Here is a 22,190-nt window from a genome sequence, read left to right as displayed (position 1 = left end):
ATTTTGCAGTGAATAAAATCTTGGTGTTAAAATGCCAGGTGACTCTGACATCCTGCCTCATGCACTGCTCAACGTGTCTCAGAAGGGCTGTGATGAATTTGTTCTTTGGCTAATTGCTTCTGTATGCGTAGCCTGCTTTATGGGTGCTTGGGTGGCTCACTTGTACTCAGGCAAATATATCTCCTGCTGTCTGAGTGCTGCCTGGGATGGAGATGGTAAATTCAGAAACTGCTTTTTTTTTTATGAACTGCTCTGTTTATCAGCTTAAATTAACTGCTAAAATGAACTACTTGCAGCGATACAGAAAACTGTGGTCAACTGATCCGGTTTAAGAGAAGCTTAAGTTTGAAGAGAAGTTTTGTGTAAACTTATTTCATGTTTTGCAAGTACAAAGCAATAGAAGAGGCTTAGAACAGGTTGTATCTATAATGTGTGATTTTGCCTTAACTGCCTTAACTGAAGTCGTGATGCTGACCTGCTGCAGTATAGTGTCTAAATATGTATAAAATACAGAAATTACATATATGTAATGAGAGCACATATATTTGCACACACATCTATATATACATATATATTATAAAAACACAAGAGAAATGAGTGACTGTGTGGTTGGCCATAGGAGCCTGGATTTGAAGCATCACCTGAGTGTGAAATGTGTCCCAAACCTTGATGGGGAAACCCATCACTCTGCTGCAGTTGGATCTGTGATGTGCTGTGCTGAGCAGGCTGTACTAAGTGAGGCCAGATGAACCTCATCTGTGCTGCACAGGCCATGAACAACACGGGTTGTCCCTTGCTCCCTCTCCTCACCCTGGTACCCACATCTCCTTTCAGTTGGATGCTTCTGTGTAATCATCCTTAAGAATAATCTACGGATGGAAAATGAAGACTCTTTCTGAGCTGGCTTTTATTAAGAGCCTGGATAGCTTGGGGAAGCTACAGATATGTGCCTTGCATGCCTGCATTTTGTTTATAAAAGCAGCTCTGCCTCTGTTATGTCTGTCTGCAGCCTACAATGGTGCTGGGCTCTAATTCTGGCCCTGGAGGCTCTGTGCTGTTTGCACCCATGGAGAGGTGCTCAGGACTTTGCTGCCCAGATGCAGCATCTCCTCTCGTGGTACTCGTGGTGTTCATACAGCACAAAAATCTCATCACAGAGGATTAGAGGGCTTAGTTCTGCATTGTGCAGTTGAACTGGTTAAGCTGCACTTGGTTTATCCATGTGCTCGCATACCTTGATGAGTTCATCCTGCCCTGCAGCACATGCATATTCTGCTGAGAATGAGATTTATGATTCTGAATTTCTGGGAAAATAAAATCTAAATAAACCTCCAGAATTGAGCAATTGATCTGGATTAATGGGGGCTGACACTATTAGCCTAATACAATGCTAATCTGATTCCAAACTGTTAACATATTAAAGCTGCTTAATTATGTGTTTGTTTGACACAACGTGGTAATCCTGTATGATTTGGGTATATTGTCACAGCTCTTGACCTGTGGTGGGTCACCACTGATAAAAACACAATGGTAGCCCTTCAGTGTGGGGTAGGCATTCACTTTCCCCTTTGCTGGATTGGAGTCTGGGTGGGGGTAGGTGCTGCCAGGCATCCTCCTGGCTTTTATAGCCAACAAACCTGGGCTTCATCATACTGCAGTAAATACAAAAAACAATACTGGAGGAGATCCAAAATTACTTCTGGATTAAGCAGAAGGTCAGAGGATAAGAGAATGTAGCACACTGATGTATCTGGGAGGTTGTCTGGTGTTGTGCAGTGCTTTCTACCCAGTCTGGAGATAGCAAAGCTCCAAAAAGTGAAAAGCTGCCTCACGTCTGCTCACTGTGAAGAGTGGGATAATGAAATGCAGAATCAAAGTGGAGTGCAAGGCCTCTTGGCTTGCTATAGCTGGGCTACGCCAAAGGAGGAGATACTTTCAGTGGGAAAATTACTTGGCCACAAGTGCAGGTTGTGGCCTGCTCCTGGGTGTATGAGAAAGCTGCTGCCCTCATGGACAGCATCAACAAAACAGTACCCTTGAGATTTTGTGTTGCTAGCAGGCAAGGCAAGGCTGAAAATTTTGCATAGCATCTTTGAAGTCAGTACAGACCAGAAGTGTTGGTACCTGCAGCTTTGTATGGAATTGAGAACTGAGATTTTTAACTGCACGGGGCAATCTCTGAATGTAGCACGGTCATCTCAGCCTTTGGTGGACGTTGTAGAGACAGTCTCAAAATATATGGTGAAATGAGGGCAGAGCAATACTGTCAGTTCCGGCATATATGACAAGGTTCCTAAGGACAGAAAGGTCGTATTTTCATACTGTCCCAATGGTTCCAAATCTGATGTTAAGTGTTGTCACTCTGGGAGGATTTATTTACTTCACCCAAAGGACCTGGGGCCCATCAACCAGCAGGGAAGGTCTGTTCTCAGTTAGTGCAATCTGTACCAACAGCAGCCCAAATCAGAGTGCTGAGTCCCTCCAGGAGTGTCTTCTACGTGACAAGGCAGCAGCAAGATGCTGCAAGAATATTTCCTCATTAATCATCTTCAAACCATGGCAATGTCTGTGAGCACTGAGCATGGTGGCACTGTTCCAGCTGGGGCTGTGTCAGCCCCTCCTCTCCTTCTCCTTTCCTGGCATTGCAGTGGGGTTCTGGGGTTCAGTACCCCCACTGAGCCCCCATTTGAGCTGTTTGCTTTCCATTGCTCCCGCTTCTGTGTTATTTCTGATTGATGGAGGAACTCTGTCCCAGCACCGTGTGCTCCAGGATGGTTAACTGTGCATTTTGCAGCTAGCACTGACCTTGTTCTTAAGGTAAAATCGGGTGAAAATCGTCCCCTCGAATAAGAAATGTCCTGATGAAGGCGCGTATTCCGATCCGAGCTGCGTTAATCAAGAAGTTAGTGACACCTGGTGGCAGGATCCCATGGAAATCAAGCGCTTTTCTGGTGACCCAAATTCAGCAGCTCCCTCCCTCTCCTCCCCTCCTCTCTCCCAGCGTGCTGCTGTGTGCTGCTGTTTACTAACAAGGGCAAACCGCTCCCAATTAGAGCTCTTGTTTTCCAGGGTTTTGCAGAGGTAAAGCCTGGTAGGTAATTGTGTGCAGCGATGGGAGCATCCCGTGGTGTTCCTTGGCTGTGCAGGCATGTTTATGTCCCTGAGCTGTCCCTCCTGTCTGCTTGCATTCCACCGGTCCCCTCCTCTCCTCCCAGAGTGCTTCTTTAAAGGGTGAGGAATTCAGTAGGCTATAGGGGGGGCTAAGCTCAGCTGATTTCTTTTTCAATGTATTTTGGGTTAACTAAATGCAGACATAACAAGATGCTTTTTTTTTTTCTTTTTTTTTTTTTTTCTTTTTTTCTTTTTTTTCTTTTTTCTTTCTTCTCTTATACCTGGCTCATCTTGTAGAGACATAAGGGAAAAAGTAATAAAAAAAATAATTGTGTGCTGGCACTTTTTCACACCTGCTAAACTTGCCATTGCCTAACTTGGCAGAATATTTCTGCCTGGTTCTGGGAATTTTGGAGTTACTGACTGTATTGGTGCACGCACCTCTATGCACAGGGATGTGTGACTGGGGAGCAGCAGTTTGGGGCTGGTTCTGGGTGATGCTGGCTGCTGTAGCTGGCTGCTACAGTCTCAACAAGAAAGGGTTAGACTGGATATAAGGAAAATGTTTTTTACAATAGGGATGGTAAAGCAGTGGCACACGTTGCCCAGAGGGGTGTTGAGTACCCCATCCCTGAAGGCACCCAAGGTCAGGCTGGATGGGCTCTGAGCTCCTGATGGAGCTGTGGGTGTCTATGTGCATTGCAGGGGAGTTGGACCAGATGGCCTGTGAGGGTCCCTTCCAGCTCAAATGATTCTATGGTTCTATGAAGTATTTTATGCCTTCTATTTAATTAGTTTCCTCTGGATATGTTTAGATTTTGTATATTGACTAAGTGGTTCTTTTCCAAGCTGCCTGAGGTGTCCATTTGATCTTGACAGAAATGCTGAAGTAAACATTATTGTTTGGTCGCTGTGGCCGCTCAGAGCTGCATGGCTGGTGCCGAGCTGTTAGTGGCTGTGACAGCTCATTATCTCCCTGCATTCCCAGGCACCACGGGATCAAAGTCACTCTATCCATGTTCTTAGGAAACCTTTTCCTTTTTCCTGGTGGGCTGAAAATAGAGTTGTGTGCGATTTTGCACGTATTGCTGTTTGTGCAGTAGAGTAACTGTATTTATTAAGTGTGCAGCATCTTACTTGCGGAGTCTTATTGGTGCTGGTGCTAACGGGGAGTTTATACTGGCATTACTTTGTTTTATGAAGTCCAGTGTGTTATTTTTCTCTATGTATTTACGTATTGTAATACATACATTTTCTCTATTACTTGTATTACCTTCAGAATGGTGTGTGAGAGTTGGTGAAGTGACTGCTGTTTCCAGCTGTTCTGTGTGTGCCTCCTAGAAACAGTCAATAAAGAGCTTTCCAAATCTAAAATACTGAGCGATGTCTTTGTGAGCTTATCTGGCTTTTGCAAATGGACAAAGGCTGTCGTGTTAACCACTCTGGAAAAGTGGAATCACAATTACAGAGACTTTTCCAGGTCAAAAAAGCTGTGATTGGGGTTATTTGTGGGAACAGAGGATCTCAGCAGCTACCATTTCAGACTTCAAGTACAGGATATATTTCAGATATATAACATCTCAACTTGAGAAGCTGGTACAGCATCACCAGATTGAAAACTGTCACTAATTTTCACTATTCTAAGGGTTTTTTTTTTTAAGGAAAGCCATTACCTATTTTGATACCCCGAGACAACCTTGTGATACTGACCTTTTGAACAAGTAAGAAGCCACATTTTCATGTACACCAGCCTGTAATATGCATTATATGTGTCAGCAGATTGTGACATATTAGAAACAAAAAACCCACAGATATCAGTCCTCATCTATGCAACAAACTTGCAGGCTTGTCTGCTACTCCTTAACTGTTTTCTTTTCCTCCATTTCTTTTCTTTCCAATACATTTAATCAGTGAAGGAACCAGTGAACAATTTTCTGAAGCTGCTGACAGTCAGAGTATTTTGTCTCTAGATCTTTCTAATTTCCTCATAAATGCTTACCTTTTTCTTCAGCAGGATGGATTCATTGTGTTATGTATGTATCTGTTGTCATAAAAGTGCTGACAAAAGAAGCTGCCAAAGTGGTGTTTGTCTGTGTATGTCTATCATGTAAGAACCTACTTGTGATGAACTCAAATCCAGGGAAAAACGATGGTATGAAATTGGTTGTAAATTTGGTACCAGATACAGCTACAGGGAATAATTCCATAGGAAAAGAATGCATCGTGCTGTCCTTGGCGGGGTCTGAGTGACTGCTGCTCCCCTGCAGCAGTGTGCTGTAACTCACTTAGGAGTCTCCCATGGTTTTTAATAGACTTCCTGTGCTTCTTTGATGCTCCAAATTATTAAATTATCCTGTTGTCTGCATCCCCAGAGGGAGCATGGAACAAAAGCTGCCTTGTGGGTGCCTGAAGCACCTCAGTCTGTGTGCATGCTGAGAGTTACAGAGCTCTGTGGTTTGGAAAGGACCTTAAAGCCCATCTGCTTCCAGCCCTACCATGGACAAATGCCCCCACCAGCTCAGGCTGTCCAGGGCTCCATCCTTGTCTGCCTGCATGGTTTTGTTTCAGCAATGTCTGTAATTATGACCCACATTCTAGAATGAGTGTTTCTTTCAGTGAGTGCGCAAATGCTTCTCTCTTCCAATAAAAATTAAGGCAAAACATCTGTTTTCTGTTCTACCCTTCTTTAATTGACTGTGACAAGCCCCCTGTCATTATGAGAGCATTTCCTGCTTTCCTGTGCTATGGTGGATGAGTTTCCTTCTTGTTGCTGCTCATCAGAAAGTTCCTGTTCCTCTCCCAAGCGCTGTGCTCCTGGCCCTGCTGTGAGCCTGGCAGGGAGACGACTGCTGGAGAAGCCTGGCCCCATGGGGTGGATTGGTTGGATGGCAAATCTACATTTGTGAAAGTAGAGCATGAGTACAAACTGATACACTGACAAAAGAGGTATTGGGATTGTAAAGGATTTTTGGTTCCCTGCAGTTCAAGCTGGAATTCCCAGCCCTTAGGTTAAGGTTTCTTGCACATTGCTCTTTCAGGCTGTTTCCTGCGCCTGGATGTTGAACTGCCTGGCATGTGGCAGAAGTGGTTTCCCTTCCTTCCTTCTCCTCCCTAAGGGTTTGTAGGTGTCTTTCTTTAATCAACACATTGCTTGAACTTAATAACTGGATCATTTTTGGCTTCTGGCTGCTATATTCTTCCGTAGCCTTCTGAGAATGCACTGTAGATCATAAATGTGAGATATTAAATGAATGGTTTTCCTAATAGATTTGTAACTACTCTTCCTCTGTGAATGTTATGTAAGAGCAAGTATGTGACACAGAAAGTGAATTTGGGAATAGGAAGCTCAAAAACAAGCAATTCTTTCCACAGCAAAATTATTATGTTCTTTCCAAAGCCAAGATCATTCTTGGCCTTAGAGAATCTCTTATTGTTTAGGGAAATATGAAGACAATCAAGTAATTACTCACTTTGTCCATCTCATGAGTAATGTTTTTTCCATTTAATGCAGCTATTTCTCATCCTTTTCTCCAAGAGGTCATTGGGTTCATCCTCCTGCCCCAAGGCAGGATCAGCATGAACTCTTACTGATGGTTTTATCCAACTTACTCATAGTATGTGCCATGGTGGAAAGGCATTACCCCCCTAAAAAGTAAATAATGCTTCAGTACTCCCAAGTACTTCCTTCCATTTGCTTCTTAGGAATGCCATGCTCCAAAGAGGATAGAAGCTTGCAACTGAAGACTGTCAGTCTTAGGACAACGTGTTTTGACATGAACGAAGCCAAGTATCTTTTGATACTGTGCATAAAAAGTGCATGATAGAGTATGTAAAAATAATTAAAACTATTCACTTAGAGCCATAATCCTATAACAATGCTACTGCACTTGTTCTGTAGCTTTTAATGTAGAACTTTTAAAATGATATGGAAAATGATTGTTCCTGCTTCAAAATGGAAATATGTGACATGGGCATAACTGGATATGTAATAGCGGGCAGCAATGATGTTAGTGAGACAACAAGACAAACCCCTCTGACCTGTAGTAATAGATTTCATAGATGTGGAAGAATATATTCTTAATTAGGTGGGAATAATTTCTAAGTACAGATTTCCACTGCCAGGGAATTTCTTCTAAGACACGTTCATGCTGCTGAGGAGCCAGGGCTTCATTCCTGGCTGGGGTCAGGCTTTCTGCAAGGGTCTGGCAAGCAATTCCTTCCTGTGCTTGGCTGTAAATGAGGAGAAGGAGCACTATAGGGGTCTCAAGGCTGTTCTTTCTGACAACGCACTGGCCCCATTGCTGTGATATAAATAGGGCTTTATCTTCAGTGTGTCTGTGCAGCAGCTCTGTTCATTGCTTCAAGTTACCTTGAGATTTTTCACTGTTTACTGAGCAGTTTTATCTCACCTCACATTTTCATTTGCCTTTGCCTAATGCTGTGGTCAGGAGAGGCACGGGGTGGCACAGTGGCAGCTACTGCTGTTGCCCTGGCAGAGAAGGCTGAACAGAAGAGCTTATCTGTTACATCCCTCTGCTGTAATCCTGCCATGTTGGTTGGAGTGCAGAAATGACAGCATTCAGCTCGTGAATATTTGTGCTTCATCACCACATCCACCAAAATCTGGAAGGCTGCTCCACACAGACAGCTCTATCTTCAGTGACAGTAATATTTTAATTGCTTTTTTTTACTTCTGGTGCTTATTAACCCAAATGCAGTGTCTGCTTTCATGTCGAGTTCAAGGGGAAATGAAATCCTTTTCAAAATTCTGGAAAGAAATTGCTGAAATAGGGGCCTGGGTTTGTGGTGAGTTTTTTTCAAGACAAATTTTTTCCCTGCTCTTTGCGGAAGAAAAACCTCCCACTGCCTTTATCCATCCCCTTAGTTCAGCCAGCTTGTTTACACGGGCTGAGCTCTAAAGTCAAAGCCCCATAAGGCCTCAGCTGTGACTTTGCTTGGATTATAGCAGTGACGAGATTGCTAAATACTGGTATTATGTTCTTATGTCCCATAAGCTCTGGGGAAGATGCAGCTCTCGCTCTTTCCTTTGCATTCTACCTTCTCCAAAATACCCTGTCCTGAACTGGGAAACACCAAAATTCTCTGGTCATCTTTTGGGCTACCTGGGGCTCACAAATACCCCAAATGTGACCTGGGCTTCCATATGCCTTTTACTATGGAGTGGCTTCCACGTTTCTTTATCATTTCTTAATACACTTCTGAACACAAGGTGGGGGCCTTGAAATAGCACAGGCACTGCAGAATCTGCTGAATTTAGTCCAGGAGCAGTTGCTCACCCCAAGGCACGGGTTAGTGATGTCTCTGGTCACAGCACAGACCTGGTGCTCCCATGGGAAGCTGTGCCCTGATGCTTTCTCCATAGGCACCAAACTCAAAACAAGGTTAGCAGAGCATTGTTTTACCCTAATAACAGTGGGAAGTGCTACAACACATGAGATGGAACCCAGGACCAGACAGATCTGTAGAACAGGTGACTGATGTGCAAACTGGGATGTGTTGGAGAGCATTGCTCAGCACTGCTCAGCGTCGTGGCTGTTGGTGGATCTGGGTCACCAGTGGAGTGGAGAACTGAAGAATGGAGAAGAAATAGCTTAATTTTTTTTCTGACAAGAAGTTTAGTCAAAGAGTTGGCTAAGAACTGCATCTTTTGGTAGAATGTGATATTTTTGAACAAATTTCTCTTTGCCAAATGCCCCTGTGCTGCTGCTGAGCCAGCACCCAACCAACCAGGACTGGCAGCAGAGGCAGCCTGGCAGAAGGAGTCATGGTTGGGTTGTGGTTGGACTTGATGATCTTGAAGGTCTTTTCCAACCTGAGCAGTTCTATGATTCTGTGAGTCCTGAACATGACAGCCTCAAAGCTTCTCTGCTCTCCTGGGTCCAAACCTCAGGTAGAAGGAGCAAAATTGCTCTGCTGCGTTTCTTTAAGCAGCTAAAATCTTGAAGACTCAATACAGTCATCCCAAATTGGGGTGGATCCTGAATGAACTCTCCCTGGATAATCATGCTGTAGAGAAAGAAGTTAAAAACAATTGCAGAAGAAGCCAGAGATTTATTCCAGGGTGTGAATTCATGGCATGAAGATTGGCCACATGAGACATCTCCTGTGGGAGCCACAGCTTGCTGCCTGTGCTAATGTGAGAATGTACTGTCAGCAGCTGGTGTAGCAATGGGCTATGGAAATGGTATGCTCAGTTTGTAATTGTGCCCTATAAATATATAGCTTGCTCCAAAAGTAATGCATCCTCTTTATTTCCATGGAAACTATAACTGATACAAAGAGCACAATAACACTATTTGATAGAGCAATTTCTCAGCTACAAAACACAGTCACTACAATTAGCTGTGCATTTTTGCCATGTATGAACAAGAACCTGCATGCCACACTCATAAAAATCTAAACGGCTATCCAGAACATGGCTTGTCTTTCATATCATTGTTGCCACTGCTGAAATGCACTACCCACCATCTCCCTGCGCTCACATCCACTAGTTAGTCTCCATAAATGTTCAGCAAGCGTCAACGAATGTCACTGGATCCCACTTCTTCCTCATGGAGGAATTCAGTGAACCCCCTTTGCTTCACATGCACTTCCATGTCAGATGCCATTTGGTCAGACTGCCCCTCTGTTGCCATCTGATGCACAGGAACAAAATGTAATGGAATGTTGATGGGAAGGTTCAACCTCTACTGCCATCCCACCAACATCTGCTTCTGATGTTGTGGAGCAACCGAATAAAAGAGGTGGCATTACTTTTGGATCGGCCTGTGTCATAGCCTGCTTCCCCCATCCACTCCCAGCACTTTATGGATGTGAAGGTGAGGGGAGAGTCTGACTTCTGTTTTATTTTGATTCAACTCATTTATCCACAAATGGATTTCTCACACAGAGGCTGGTGATGCACTGGAACAGGTTGCCCAAGGAGGCTGTGGATGCCCCATCCCTGGAGGCATTCAAGGCCAGGCTGGATGTGGCTCTGGGCAGCCTAGTCTGCTGGTTGGCAACCCTGCACACAGCAGGGGGGTTGAAACTGGATGATCATTGCGGTCCTTTTTGACCCAGGCCATTCTATGATTCTGTGATTCTGTGAAATGGTACCGATGACCCCAGAAGCTGAGGATTTGGTTTGACATGTCTTAGTAACAGTGCCCACAGTGCCTCACTTCAACCTGCCTACATCTGAAGTCACGTACTGCATATATTGCCAAACTTTGTCTAATAATCCTTTTACTGCAAACTCCAGTTAGAAACAACGAGAAGAACATTAAAGAAAATTACTATACACCGCGTGACTGGGTGAAATAAGCATGGCACCAGTGATTTTTCATTTTCCTATTTCCCATTCATCCCTTCCTGAGGTACAGAGAAGCGTTTGCAGTTTCAGCTAACCCAAGCCACGGGTCCTGGTGTCGTCTGCTGTATGTGACCTGGCTGACACGTATCCAAGTGAGCCCCAGATTGCCTGCTGCAAACAGGAACATGCTGCCTCTAAGCTGGGTGCTAAAATCACAGCTCAGGTAAGAAGCAGCCATCCTCTTATGGCTGCAGCTATTAATTGTAACAGGAACTGGCAGGCTGGAAATGTAAAGATCTTTCCTGCATTAAAACATCTTCAGGCAACGGTACAACTTTGCAGAGTTCTATAAAACCTATCGGCTCAAATGAAATCACTCGCTTTGATCTCAGTCTTCATTTTGGTGTCCTGCAAAATTAAACAAAACGATGCAAATGCTGTAGAAGAGAATCAAATTGCTATATTACAAATAAAGAGGCTTTTTTCTTCCTTTCTTACGGAGCATGTTTTTAATAAAGCTGGTACGGCCAAAATTAAAAATACAGCTGCACACAAAAAAAGGAGGAGGAGATGTGCATGTTCATTTGCAGCTTCAAGGTGATTCTCAGTTTTTAAATGTCACATCAGATATTCTTCAGTCCTTTTCTCTTCCCTCCCCAACCCCCAAACTGAAAAGCTCTGTATCCACCATATGTGCTGCTACAAACGCATGCCAGCAAGTTGGGCATGAATGTGAGGGCTGATGTCACAAATCACTGCACGCTGAGACCTGGGGGTGTCAGACCTTGTCTTGCTTCATTTCATTTCACATGGGGTGCTGGTACGTTGTATTCTTGGTAGGGAAGCCCATCCTCTCGTATTGTCAGTGAATTTATTGCTCGTAATTTATGAGTTCTGATTTTCACAAGTCGTGGTGTGTTTTTTTTTTTTGCCCGAGTGAGCTGTAATTCAGAGCCAGTTTCTGTGAGAAGAGGAAGGAATTTTAGACATGGTTGCAAGACTGCAGCAGACCAGGAGATAATGTGTGAGCTAAATGAGCCCAGCATAGGGCTTGAATTCCACTGCACACAATAAGCACCATCACAGCCTGAGAATAACCACACAGCCAGGGAAGAAGTGCATTACTATTAGTATAACGCTGCCCTTCCAGCAGTAATTTGTTACCAATTGTTTGGGGAACTGGAGCTATATCCATCTTAATGTCCTGCCCAGCTCTGTTGGAAGATAACAGCATGCCAAGCTGTTCAACACACAGTAAGGGACAAAGTTCAGCTGCAAATCTGATGCACCAAAGGCTGATGGCCTAACTCAGTGCAGATGGGCTCAGGCCAACCAGGCTGACAGGTTCAGAGTCCATCAGCAGTTGCATCTGCAGAGACTTCATTAGCAGTTGCTTATAAGGGAGGAAGGCAGAACAGGCAGTGTTGTTGGCCAGGTGGCTGATGTAGATCCAAGCTGTGTAGGTGACACACTTGTGTAAGTCAGCCCTAAATCTGGTCCTTGCTGGTGGCTGCTGCTGCTTCTGTGGCTTGTGAATAAATGGATGAGCAGGGTGGGATTGAAAGGGTGCTTGAGGCAAGCCAAAGTGACCAGTAAGTGAGGGCATCAGGTGCTCTTAAAGGTAGATAAACTGTGGTGTGTGCTTGATGCAATATAGTATTTCCTAGGTTGGAAGTAATAGAAAAGCCAAATAGTTGTGGGGATACAGCAGGCTGAGGGTTGCCTAATGGGGAGGAGGAGCGTTCCTTCCTGCTTTGTTTCTTGCTGTGTAGACAGGAAAGCATCCTGTTTTGGGGTTATTATCTCTTGAGGAAGAGGTGACTGGGGAGACACAACCGAGAAAAGCACAGCAAAAATGAGCTGAGAACAAAAGCTTAGGGGAGAAAAAAGCTATAGGGCTAAGGCTGCTTAGTCTGAAGGAGAGGAAATGCAATGAGAAAAGATAATTGAGCCTGAGTTCACCAGGACTGCTGTAGAAAGGAAGGGAATGGGCAGTTCTCTATGTCTGTGGAGGATGGGATGGGCAGAAGTGATATTAAGATATGTAACTTGAATATGAGGGTTGAGAAGCACTGGGATAGACATGACCTGGGAAGCTGTGGAGTTGCTGTTGCTGTGAGACAGAAGTCAGACAAACATCTGCTAGAAATGGGCCTTCTGACCCTGCCCCAGGCTCCCTGCCTCTGCTCAAGGCTCCTCTCAGCCCTCACTGCTATGGTGACATTAACAGCGAGTTCTGCATAAACAGAAGTTAATACGTTGCCTTTTCTCTGCAAGGAAGGAGGGGCAGGTTGTGCCCTGAAGGAAGAGATGTGGGATAAAACAGCTGTGATAAGGGGCAAGAGGTGACTGAGACCTGAAATCAATGGAACTACCATTTCCTTCCTTCTCTTTAAGTATTAATAATAGATGTATTTTTTCTGGTCCACCAAGATAGCCAGGATGATTCTACACTATCAAGCCCTTAATGCACTGTGCTCCAAGATGTATTCTGCAGGCATTTACTTTCCTTTCTCAGGAGAGATTTTCTTATGAAGTGCCATTGTAGAAAGTGGGGCCAGGTGCTCCAATACAATGCTGTGCTGCCTTTCGTAAGCAAATTCCTCAGCTTCTGAAACAGTGAATTTCTAACATGAGGCTCCTCTGCTTCCTTTCCAGCAGCAGGCAGACCTGTAGGATGACTGACTGTGGTGATAATAAAGAAAAACACACTGTGTGCACGAGGGAAATAATAAGAGGAGGATTTGTCAGTGATTTGGTGTGAGGTTTGTTGGCCCTCCATGCTCATCTACTGCTCTGTTGGTGTACAGCAGCCAGATGTATCTGCAGGCAATCAGCACCAGGAGAGCATCAGCCAAGTGCAATAAGCTGGAAAATGTATACCAGCCAAAAGTCTCTGCCATAGGGTAAGAGGGTTGGGGGATTGTGGTCCCTCTGGGCAGGATGCTGAGCTGGTAGTGGTTGGCAGTGGAGTTGCTCTGCATGGGTTCTGTGTGGTTGGGGTGGATGTAACTGTGCTGCTGGTCTGGCTGTGGGGCTCCTATGGGCTGTGGCTGGCTGCTCCAAGTCAGAGCTCAATAAAGCCTGGAACACTGTGTCTGTTTGGGAGCATTCTCATCTGTGGAGAGGCTTAGCAGTGAGCCTGGGCAGTGGAGTGTCAGTGTGCTGAGTAGGCTCAAGCCTGATCAAAGCTTGCTGGTTAGAAAGGCCTCTTCCTCAAAATTAGTGATGGGAAGAAAGCAGGTTTCCCTGTCTGGCTGATGTGGAGGTTATTCAGAGCTGCCCTGTGTATCCTTGATGAGGAGGAGCCTGGGCTGGCAATGCTGCTGTACCAGCAAAAGGCAGTCCTGCACATGGATGCTCTGTAGAGGCACTCAGAACAAGGGAACAAGGCGTGTTAATGCCCATGTTTGTGCTAAGTGAGAATATGTTGGGTGGTATTTGCGTGTTATCAGGCTTGTGTATTGAACAGTGCTGTGAAGAATTCGGATACTGTGTACAAATCGTGCTCATTACCTTGAATCAGAGAATGCTGAGGGTAACCAACTCTGCCCTCTAGTGCCGCTCAGCAATACTGTGAGATCCCAACTAGCGGCGGTTCTGGGCAGGTGCTGACCCAGAGCATCCCTTCGTGCGTGCAGCCGCGTGTGCTGCGCTGCCGCTGGAAGCTGGGGTTGGGCAGGCAGCTCAGCACACGATGGTGCGCCCTCTACATGTCTCTATTTCCACTTGAGCAGCCCAGTTGAGCCTGAATTTGCTTTCCCATAATGTTTATTATGCCTCTGAGAGACACGCAGAGGAGCCAAATGATGAACAGCCGTTTGAGGAGCCTTGCTCTTTCAGCTCCGTAAATAATGAATTCATTGGGGTGAGAAAACGCACACCCAGACACAAACACATGTGAAGCCCTGCAGAGGAAAGGGAATAAAAGCACGGAAGCTGGAGATACAGATGCGAAGTCCTGTGCCAGTGAAATGGGAACTGCTCTTTGGAGATAGAAACTGTCAGAGAGCTAGGAGTTAATTGCCTCGAGGGGAGACAAGGAGCACTTAAAGATGCGGGTGAGTGCTAGCTGAGGTTTGAAGTGATAGCTTGCTACCTGCCTGGCTGTTGGGGAGGGCAATTAGTTTGAGCAGGATGTTTGTTTTATTGGCTGCAAGTCCTGTCTTTAAGCATCAGCTGAAATAACTCAGCTATGAGTCAGCTTGTGTGGTAGTTGCCTTCCCAACCTCAACAAGGTACAGGGATATGTTTGAGTCTGTTGGCCATCTTCAGCTCAGTTAGGTGGCACTGTGTGATTTCAAAGAGACTGTTTTCCTTCTGGAAGTTTTCTTTTCTTTAAAATTAAAAAAAAAGGACAACACCCACACTGCCTGTGCTGAGAGTACTTGCAGGAGTAGCATGCTTTTGTGAACAGCAGGAATCCACAGTGAGGAGCTCTGAAAGGCAGATATACAGGGCTAGGGTAGCACCAGTGCTCACCCACAAGTTGCTGGTCTGACTGCCAAGCTGTGCCTTGCACTGGGACAGAGCACATCCAGCTCTTTCCCTGGTGTTAAAATGGGTTTATTTGCTTTACTGTCAATTAAAATGGAAGCATACTGCTTTGCAATTAGTCCTTCAAAGATGAATGCTTGCGGACAGCCAGTGGGAGCACACAGCAGTGGTTTGATTTGTGAAAGACTGAGACTTCAGTTCTCTGATCTGTCTTGGCTTGATTTGCACTAATAAGAGCTGGGGGGCATTTTCATAAGGTTTAAACATCAGCTTGCTTCAGACGTTTCCCAAGTCCATCACATCTTGGGTGCTGTCTTTTTATGGAGCTGGGAAACTTGACTGTCCGGTTCTGCCCACACCATTTTGGAGGAGCTTTACCTCTCAGCAGATAGCAATGATTGTGTTGATGCTAGAAAGAGAATTACAGAATCTTTGAAGTTGAAAAAGACTGCTAAGATCACCTAATCCAATCATCAACCCATCACTGCTATGCCCACTGCTTGGCTGTAGCATAAATACCCCACATGTGGGATCGGCTGTTTTTATCAGTCAGCATAGCAGTATTGTCCTTATAACTGCTAGGTTTATTTTTTTGTTATTTGTTTGTTTTTAGTTGATTTCTGAAGCAAATAAACCCTGCAAGATCATGTTGTTTGATCTTCTTCCTCCCTATGCCTTTTGGAATGGTTAACTTGTCTTAACCAAACTTGACCCAGGTGGTTGGGTTGGGCAGAGACCTGATAGTGCCCCCATAGGGGGAGAGGATGCTGCAGAGGTTTGTGACAAATGAAAGTGGGGGAGGAAAAAAATGTATGTATACATAAAAAAAAATAAATAAATAAATAAATAAAAATAATAAAAAAAAAAATTAGTAATTCTGAAGCCTGCAAAAAGTTCAGCTAGAGCTTTCTCCTGATAACTGTCAAATTGCTTCTCATCCCCCTTTATCTATTCTGTGTAATGATAAAAGCTCAAATGTTAATGCAAATACAAGGTAATTTGCAGAGCATCGTTCCTATAAGCGCTACATTCATTATAGGATGAAATAATGTAATTAGAGGGATAATAGCAGGGAGAGAGAGCACAATGGAGAGGTGTGAGCAAAAGAGAGCAAATATATTTTCAGCAAAGTTTCGGAAAGAAACGGAGAGCTAATGAGGTGGAGCTCATCTAGATGGCAGCAGCAAGCATTGCTTTTCCTACCAGGACAAGTGTCTAGAGACGTGTCTGGAGAATAAAAGAGAATTAATAAATTGCCAGACTAATGGATGAGGGTAGAAAGAGCTACAAAGAAACACCAGTATTAGCCTGAAGCAACTAAGGTGCAATGGATTTATATACACTCCAGCTTGTTCAAAATGAGTGCTCAGTGCTGGGCAGCTCCATTGCCTTTTTTTTCTTTTCTGGGGGCAAATCCTGACTGTGGAAGCTAACAGCTCCATCAGCTGTATAATTAGTATGAGTAAGTCCCTGTGTTTGCACAGGGTGTTGGTTGGAGGCTGCTGCTACCCAGCAGACACATCCATGAAGGTGGACACGGATGGGCTGCTGCTGGTGACGGGAAAGAATGAGGAGAGCATTGGGTTTAGGCTGAAATAAATGGGTTGTCCAGCTGTAGCTGCTTTAGAGAGGAAGTTGAATGTTAATTAGATGCCACCAGTAATTACGGTGATTATGTATTTTTTGAGTGGCTGTTGGGAATAGTTCAATTCACATCCAAAGGCGAGCATGAATGACATTTCTAATCACTTTAAGGAGAAGGGAAGGTTCTTCTTAAATGAGGAAAATTGCTGTGAAACAATTTAAGCTACAGTAGATGCAAAGAACTGTAACTGCTTTGATGTCACCGTCAGGAAAAGTGGATGTTGATGAAGCAAGAGAAAATGCAGTAAAAGCATCCTGCTTCCCTGCCTTCTGACTTCAGAAACCCAGGCACTGGGCAGAAAGTTTTTTTCAACTCTGAATATGGGCTGTAATGATTTTTAAAAAAGGAAGGAACAGTAATAAAGGAAAGGAGGGAGGGTTTGTCAGGTTTAACAACATTCATAAACAGATGATGGCAAAATTGGGACCTATGCTGTTCTTCCACATGTCTGTATTTTCTTGACTGTGAACTAAGCAGTCCTCTTGAAAATGCTCTGAAATTATTTTACTCTCTGTCAGGTCTTTTTTTGGTTGTTGTTGTTCCAGAAAACCAAATTCTTTAGGCTTATCCATACACTGGGCTGTTCCAAAACTGTTGTGCTGTGCATATTTCTGCAGGTCCTGGCATAATATAAGTGCATGAATGAGAACCTACTCAGGAATATCTGTTGTGCTCTGAACTCCATTTTTCTTTCAGCTGTAGATAAAACCTCTCACTTATACCCACTAGTTCAGAACTCATTAACATGCCACCCACTGAGTCTGATAACCTAACACCTTTGATCTCAGTCTCAGCTCAAATTCACCCTTTGCAGTATTTTGTTGAGGTTTTGAATAAACTTGCATACATTCCCACCAAGCATGTATTGGACCCTCAGACTTTTGTGGGATGCTGTACTGGAAATGACAGGTGCAGACTGATTAGATGAGAGCTTACGTGCGCTGGGTGAGACCGTTGTCTTCAGTGCAAACCCACTGAGTGCTTCTAGGGGTCCCTCATGTCTAAAAATAATGACAAATGCTTGAATTTTATGTGTATGAACATCTAAGGACAGTGAGCTGATTTGCACAGAAACCTTCTGATGCTTGGACTAGGACAGTCTCCTGCAACCCACAGGAATGTTCCACCTACAGGACATTTGCAGCTGCTTAATGTGAAACTTAAGAAACTGCATCATTCCCCTTCATTCTCAGGACAAATTCAGTACTTCACCACCCAGCCCTCCTGAAGCTGATATTTGGAAGGCCTCTGCTGGTGATGATTCTGGTAAGATATTGTTTCTTTGCGTCTGCTGTATAACTTTGTCTTGGACATGAGTGACTTAATTGAGCATTGGGACCATAGAAGATAGATGCCCTTATGACTTTCAGAGATCAGTGTGTCTTAGTTAAGCAGATGTCCAGCATAATGGCACAGCCACTTGATCCTGCATTCCCCTGTCTGCTTGGGCATTGCACCCAAATGACAAACCCGCTGCTTTCTCCAGCTTCTTTCTCCATGTGGAGATCCTTCAGTGTCACCTGCCCTTGTCCTTGGGACCACCTACTCCTTTGGATGTGACCAGAAGTGCCTCCATCACAGGAGCTAAGTGCAAGTGTCACTTGAGATGACACCATCATGAGATGGGCCCTACTCCCAAGCATGCAGGCATGTCCATTGCAGGGTGCGGGCCATCAGAAGGTGCTGTGTTTTACTTCTGTGATGGATCCCTACTGTTGCAGATCAGAGGGAAATGGAGCAGTGAGAGGCTGACTGCTGGAGCAGTGGGAGCGAGACCTTGCACAAACTTTATTGCATGCTCAGAGTAGAGCTCAAATTTGAAAGCTGCACTTGCAAAATTTGCTTGGGCTTTGCTTTACCTTGTGTTTATGTGACCTGTGCCCTCCTCTTCCAGATTGCTTCTGAAGGACCTACTGCACATTGATAGGAAGCTGCCAAAACACATAGTGCCACATCCGGGGAAGCAGAGGACAGCATGAGACTCTCATTCCTTCTTGTCTCTGGAGATGAGGAGGTGACAAAACTAAAGGGACACACCACAAGTCTGGGGAAATACAGGAAGAATACAGGAAGCCTCTGGCTTTAGTGTCTGAGATGCTGAGTACCCCTGGATCTGGTGGCTTTGGTTGCCTTTTACTCTCCTCTCATCTTGTACTTGGACACTGTTAGTGAAAGACCTGAAATGGGGCTCTCCATGCTGGTTTGTGTGTGAGCATGAGGGCATGAAATGGCATGAACTTTGCATCCTCTTATCTTAAGCAGTTAAATGAAGGCGTTGGTACTGCAGCTTGGTGGCTCTGTCAAAAGCAAAAGCAGTGAGACAAAACCATCTCCTATGTGTCCCCTGCAGATGCAGGGATACTAGGAGAGTTCTGTGCTGCAGAACTGTGTATCAACCCCAGCCAAGCCAGGGGCTCCTCCAGAGCAAGGTAGAGGAAAGAGCAGTAACTGCAGAGCTGGTTCAGGAGCATGTGGAAACCCCAAGGAGAGGGTTTAGTGTTAATTTATATTCTCTGCAGCTCTTCCTGAGGTGAGAGCTGGGGCCCTGGGCTCCATGGGGAGGTGGCTGGGCACAGCCTGATGCTGGCCCCATTCCTATGTGTGCAGCTGCTTTGGGAAACGTGTTCTTTCCTTTCAGTTCTCCCCAGCTCTCAGCAGTTTCTGTGCATGCCCACCAGAGAGCAACCCTGGCACAGGGCTGGTGTCTCCAGAGACAGAGATGGGAACAGTTGGGCTGGGGGCGAGGCTAAAGCCAGCTTCCTTCACCCTATCCAGCCCTATCACCTTGCCCAAGCCAGAGCTGGAGGGAGGTTGTGACCATGTTGTGTGCCTCATGTCCTGGGCACGAGGACGTGGCATCAAGAGAGAAGAGCCTGGCTGTCCTTAAGCTGTTATAGGGAAGGACCATGCTGGGCAGCAGGGAGAGTCTCTCCCATGCATAAAGAGCAAGTTCAGACAGCCAGAACCTCCAAAACTCAGATGGGTAACAGCCCAGTGCTTTATGGCAGTTTCACAAGTAAATGTGCAGATGAATTTTCTTTTTTATATTTTTATTATTTTTTGACAGTTGTCTCAATGAATGTCTTTGGTACTTGAATATGGAGTTTGGTGTTATGGTGTGTTCTGGTATAAGAGGTACAATCTCATACTTGCTGTTCAGAGAAGGAAGAAAGCTGTACTTGTCATGCATGTTTTATAAGCAACAGTGCTCAGTGCTGGCCTGAGGTCCTTGGTGGGCTGAAAGGTTTAGGTTTAGAGATGGGGGCTCAGCCATGCTGCATGAACTGTCTCACTGCAGGTCCCCCTCTGTGGGGAGGAGATTGCAGGGTTTGTTCTCCCCATGGATGTGCAGAGCAGGTGGTAGTCACCTCGGTCTCTGCTCTGTGTTGGATCTCATGTGTTCCCATGGGCAGCAGCAGGTGGGATGGCTGTGACCCCTGTGAACTGCAGCCCCAGGGCTCACGCAAAGGGCTTTGAGGGAAAGCTGAGGGAAGAAACAGCACTGCTATTTTTATCCTTGCACCAGCCCAGGGATTTGGATTGGCAGGGTTAGTTATGAAGCCAATATTATGAGTTTAACTATGAGTGAAATAACACAACTTCTGTGGGAAGCAGAGTAAAAGAGGCAATTATGCAGCAGCTTAATAACAGCACTCTGGCTGGGTAGCTGAAAATATACAGTTGATAGTAATTAGATTTTTTTAATTCTTCCTGTTAAATACCTATAAGAATTACAGTATATATTCATCTGATTCACTCTTACATGCTGTTTTCATCATTGGGTCCATACCCATTTGGCCTTCAGACTATTTTTGTTTTGTAATTTTCTACTGTCTGGTATTTCAGAAGCATGAAACTTAGTGTTCTTAATGTTGGACACACAAAACAAGATGAAAAAGGCAGGTGGGGGAAACAGGCAGGAACCCCAGAAATGCAGGGCATGTCTGGATGGACAGCAAGGACTTTCCAAGTAGGCTCCCCCCAACTCACTGTCAGCTTTCCAAGCACTCATTTCTTCTTTTTCATGTATAGACAGCAGTAAGTATTCCCTTATGCCACACAACCTTGCATTACCTTAGCAACTGTGTGCTTTCCAGCTTGCAGGGTAGAACTTGATGAGCCAGCAAGTGTGTGGCGCTTGGGCTGCTTCTGATCATAGCTTGAAAGCCCTGTGCAGCATGAAGGAAAGAGCTCTCAGGTTTGCTGTTGTTGCTGAAGGCTTAGGATGGGATATTTGCTTGGAGGCTGAAAGTATTCTTCCTCTTGCTCTCTGTTTTATTATGTAAAAGAGCCAAGCGTGATTAACGATACCATGGTCCTGTTGTTGTGATGTGACACAGGACTGTGAGGTTGTGTTTTGTGGCTCTGATGCCCAGTGGAGTCTCTGACGCGTGCAATAAATGTTCTCTGCAGCAGCATTCCTGACCTCCCAGCAGAGCATCTCTCATTGCCTTTCTTCTGCTGTGGCAGGAGCAGCACAGTTCAGCCTCACACCTGTATTTTAGCTTTAAAGCACACTGGAGATCTCCAGAGCCATTAGCAGGGTAGAGGCCACCTCCAGGTATGCTGCTGCCCCACTTGCTTCTGGTTTTCAACAGAAATACACTGTGCTCTTGGCAAGTGCAGCTGCTCCAGATGGTGCTGGGAAAAGTGCAAATGAGAGCTCTGATTCCAGCCCTTCTTCTCTTTAATGAATCCTATCCAGCTCTCTAGTGCAGTGGATTTTGTTGGTTGGGTCTATTTTTTTGTTTTGTTTTTTTTTTTGTTGTTTTTAAAGGGGCTTTTAAAATGCATCCCCCTTCTTTCTGCTACCCCTGACTCTGCATCACGAGTTTATGACCTTCAGCTCATCTTCCCTCACTGGGAAGCATGCTGTAGGGTTTTGGCATCTTGTGCCTCTGCCTTCCATGTTGCTGTACTCTCTCATAGCCTGCAGAAGTTGGATGTAATCCATCCATGGGATGTCCAGCTGCCCAGTGCTGGGGTCAGCTGCCAGTTTGGGGACCTCATGGTGGACCAGGTGGCTCATGGGGTTTGCTGTGTCCTCTTGCAAAGCTGTGGTGGAAGAGCATGGAGGATGGAAGGAGATCCTTGTGGACACTGCCTGGACCAGAATTTAGTTGGTAAGGCTGGGAGAGGGGAGCTGCCATCTCCTTTATCTCATCTGGAGTGGTGCATGTGCTCCTATTATAGGCTGGCTGTGCTGCTGCTTGCGCAGTGCCCCAATCACCACCCTACATTAGCTTATCCCAGTGTATTCCTGTCTTACAAAATTAGATCAATTTTGCAAATTGCTGCTGCACTAGTAATTGAATTGAAGGGTGGTTGTGGTTTTGTTTTTTTTTTTTTTTTTTTTTTTTTTTTGTTTTTGGTTTTTGTTTTTTTTTTTTTTTTTTTTTTTTTTTGCACTGGAGTGAATCAGGAAGAAGTCAACAGAATCAAGCCCTGAGCGCTTTCAGCAACATGCTCATTTAAATTGGATGCAAGAGGGTGTCTGTGTTTACATTTGGCCTGCCAAGAATCTCTGTTTCAGAAACTGGCTTACATAATATGTCAAAATTGGTTTACTCATTAGCATTGCAAACGGTGTGAAACAAGCCCCAGATTGATAAACTCTCAGCA

General features: G+C 44.9%; 1 protein-coding gene across 1 annotated transcript in view; it reads left to right on the top strand.

Annotated features, from left to right (window-relative positions):
* SYNPR (synaptoporin) overlaps window positions 1–22,190 on the top strand; it is a 78,475-nt gene that overhangs the window by 22,568 nt on the left and 33,717 nt on the right. The gene's annotated exons all lie outside the window — the stretch shown is intronic.

This window comes from Centrocercus urophasianus, unplaced genomic scaffold, assembly GCF_019232065.1.
Source record: "Centrocercus urophasianus isolate 14NV4802_14NV808 unplaced genomic scaffold, USGS_Curo_1.0 seq_22, whole genome shotgun sequence".
Lineage (NCBI taxonomy): Eukaryota > Metazoa > Chordata > Aves > Galliformes > Phasianidae > Centrocercus > Centrocercus urophasianus.
This window is presented reverse-complemented; position numbering and strand designations above follow the sequence as displayed.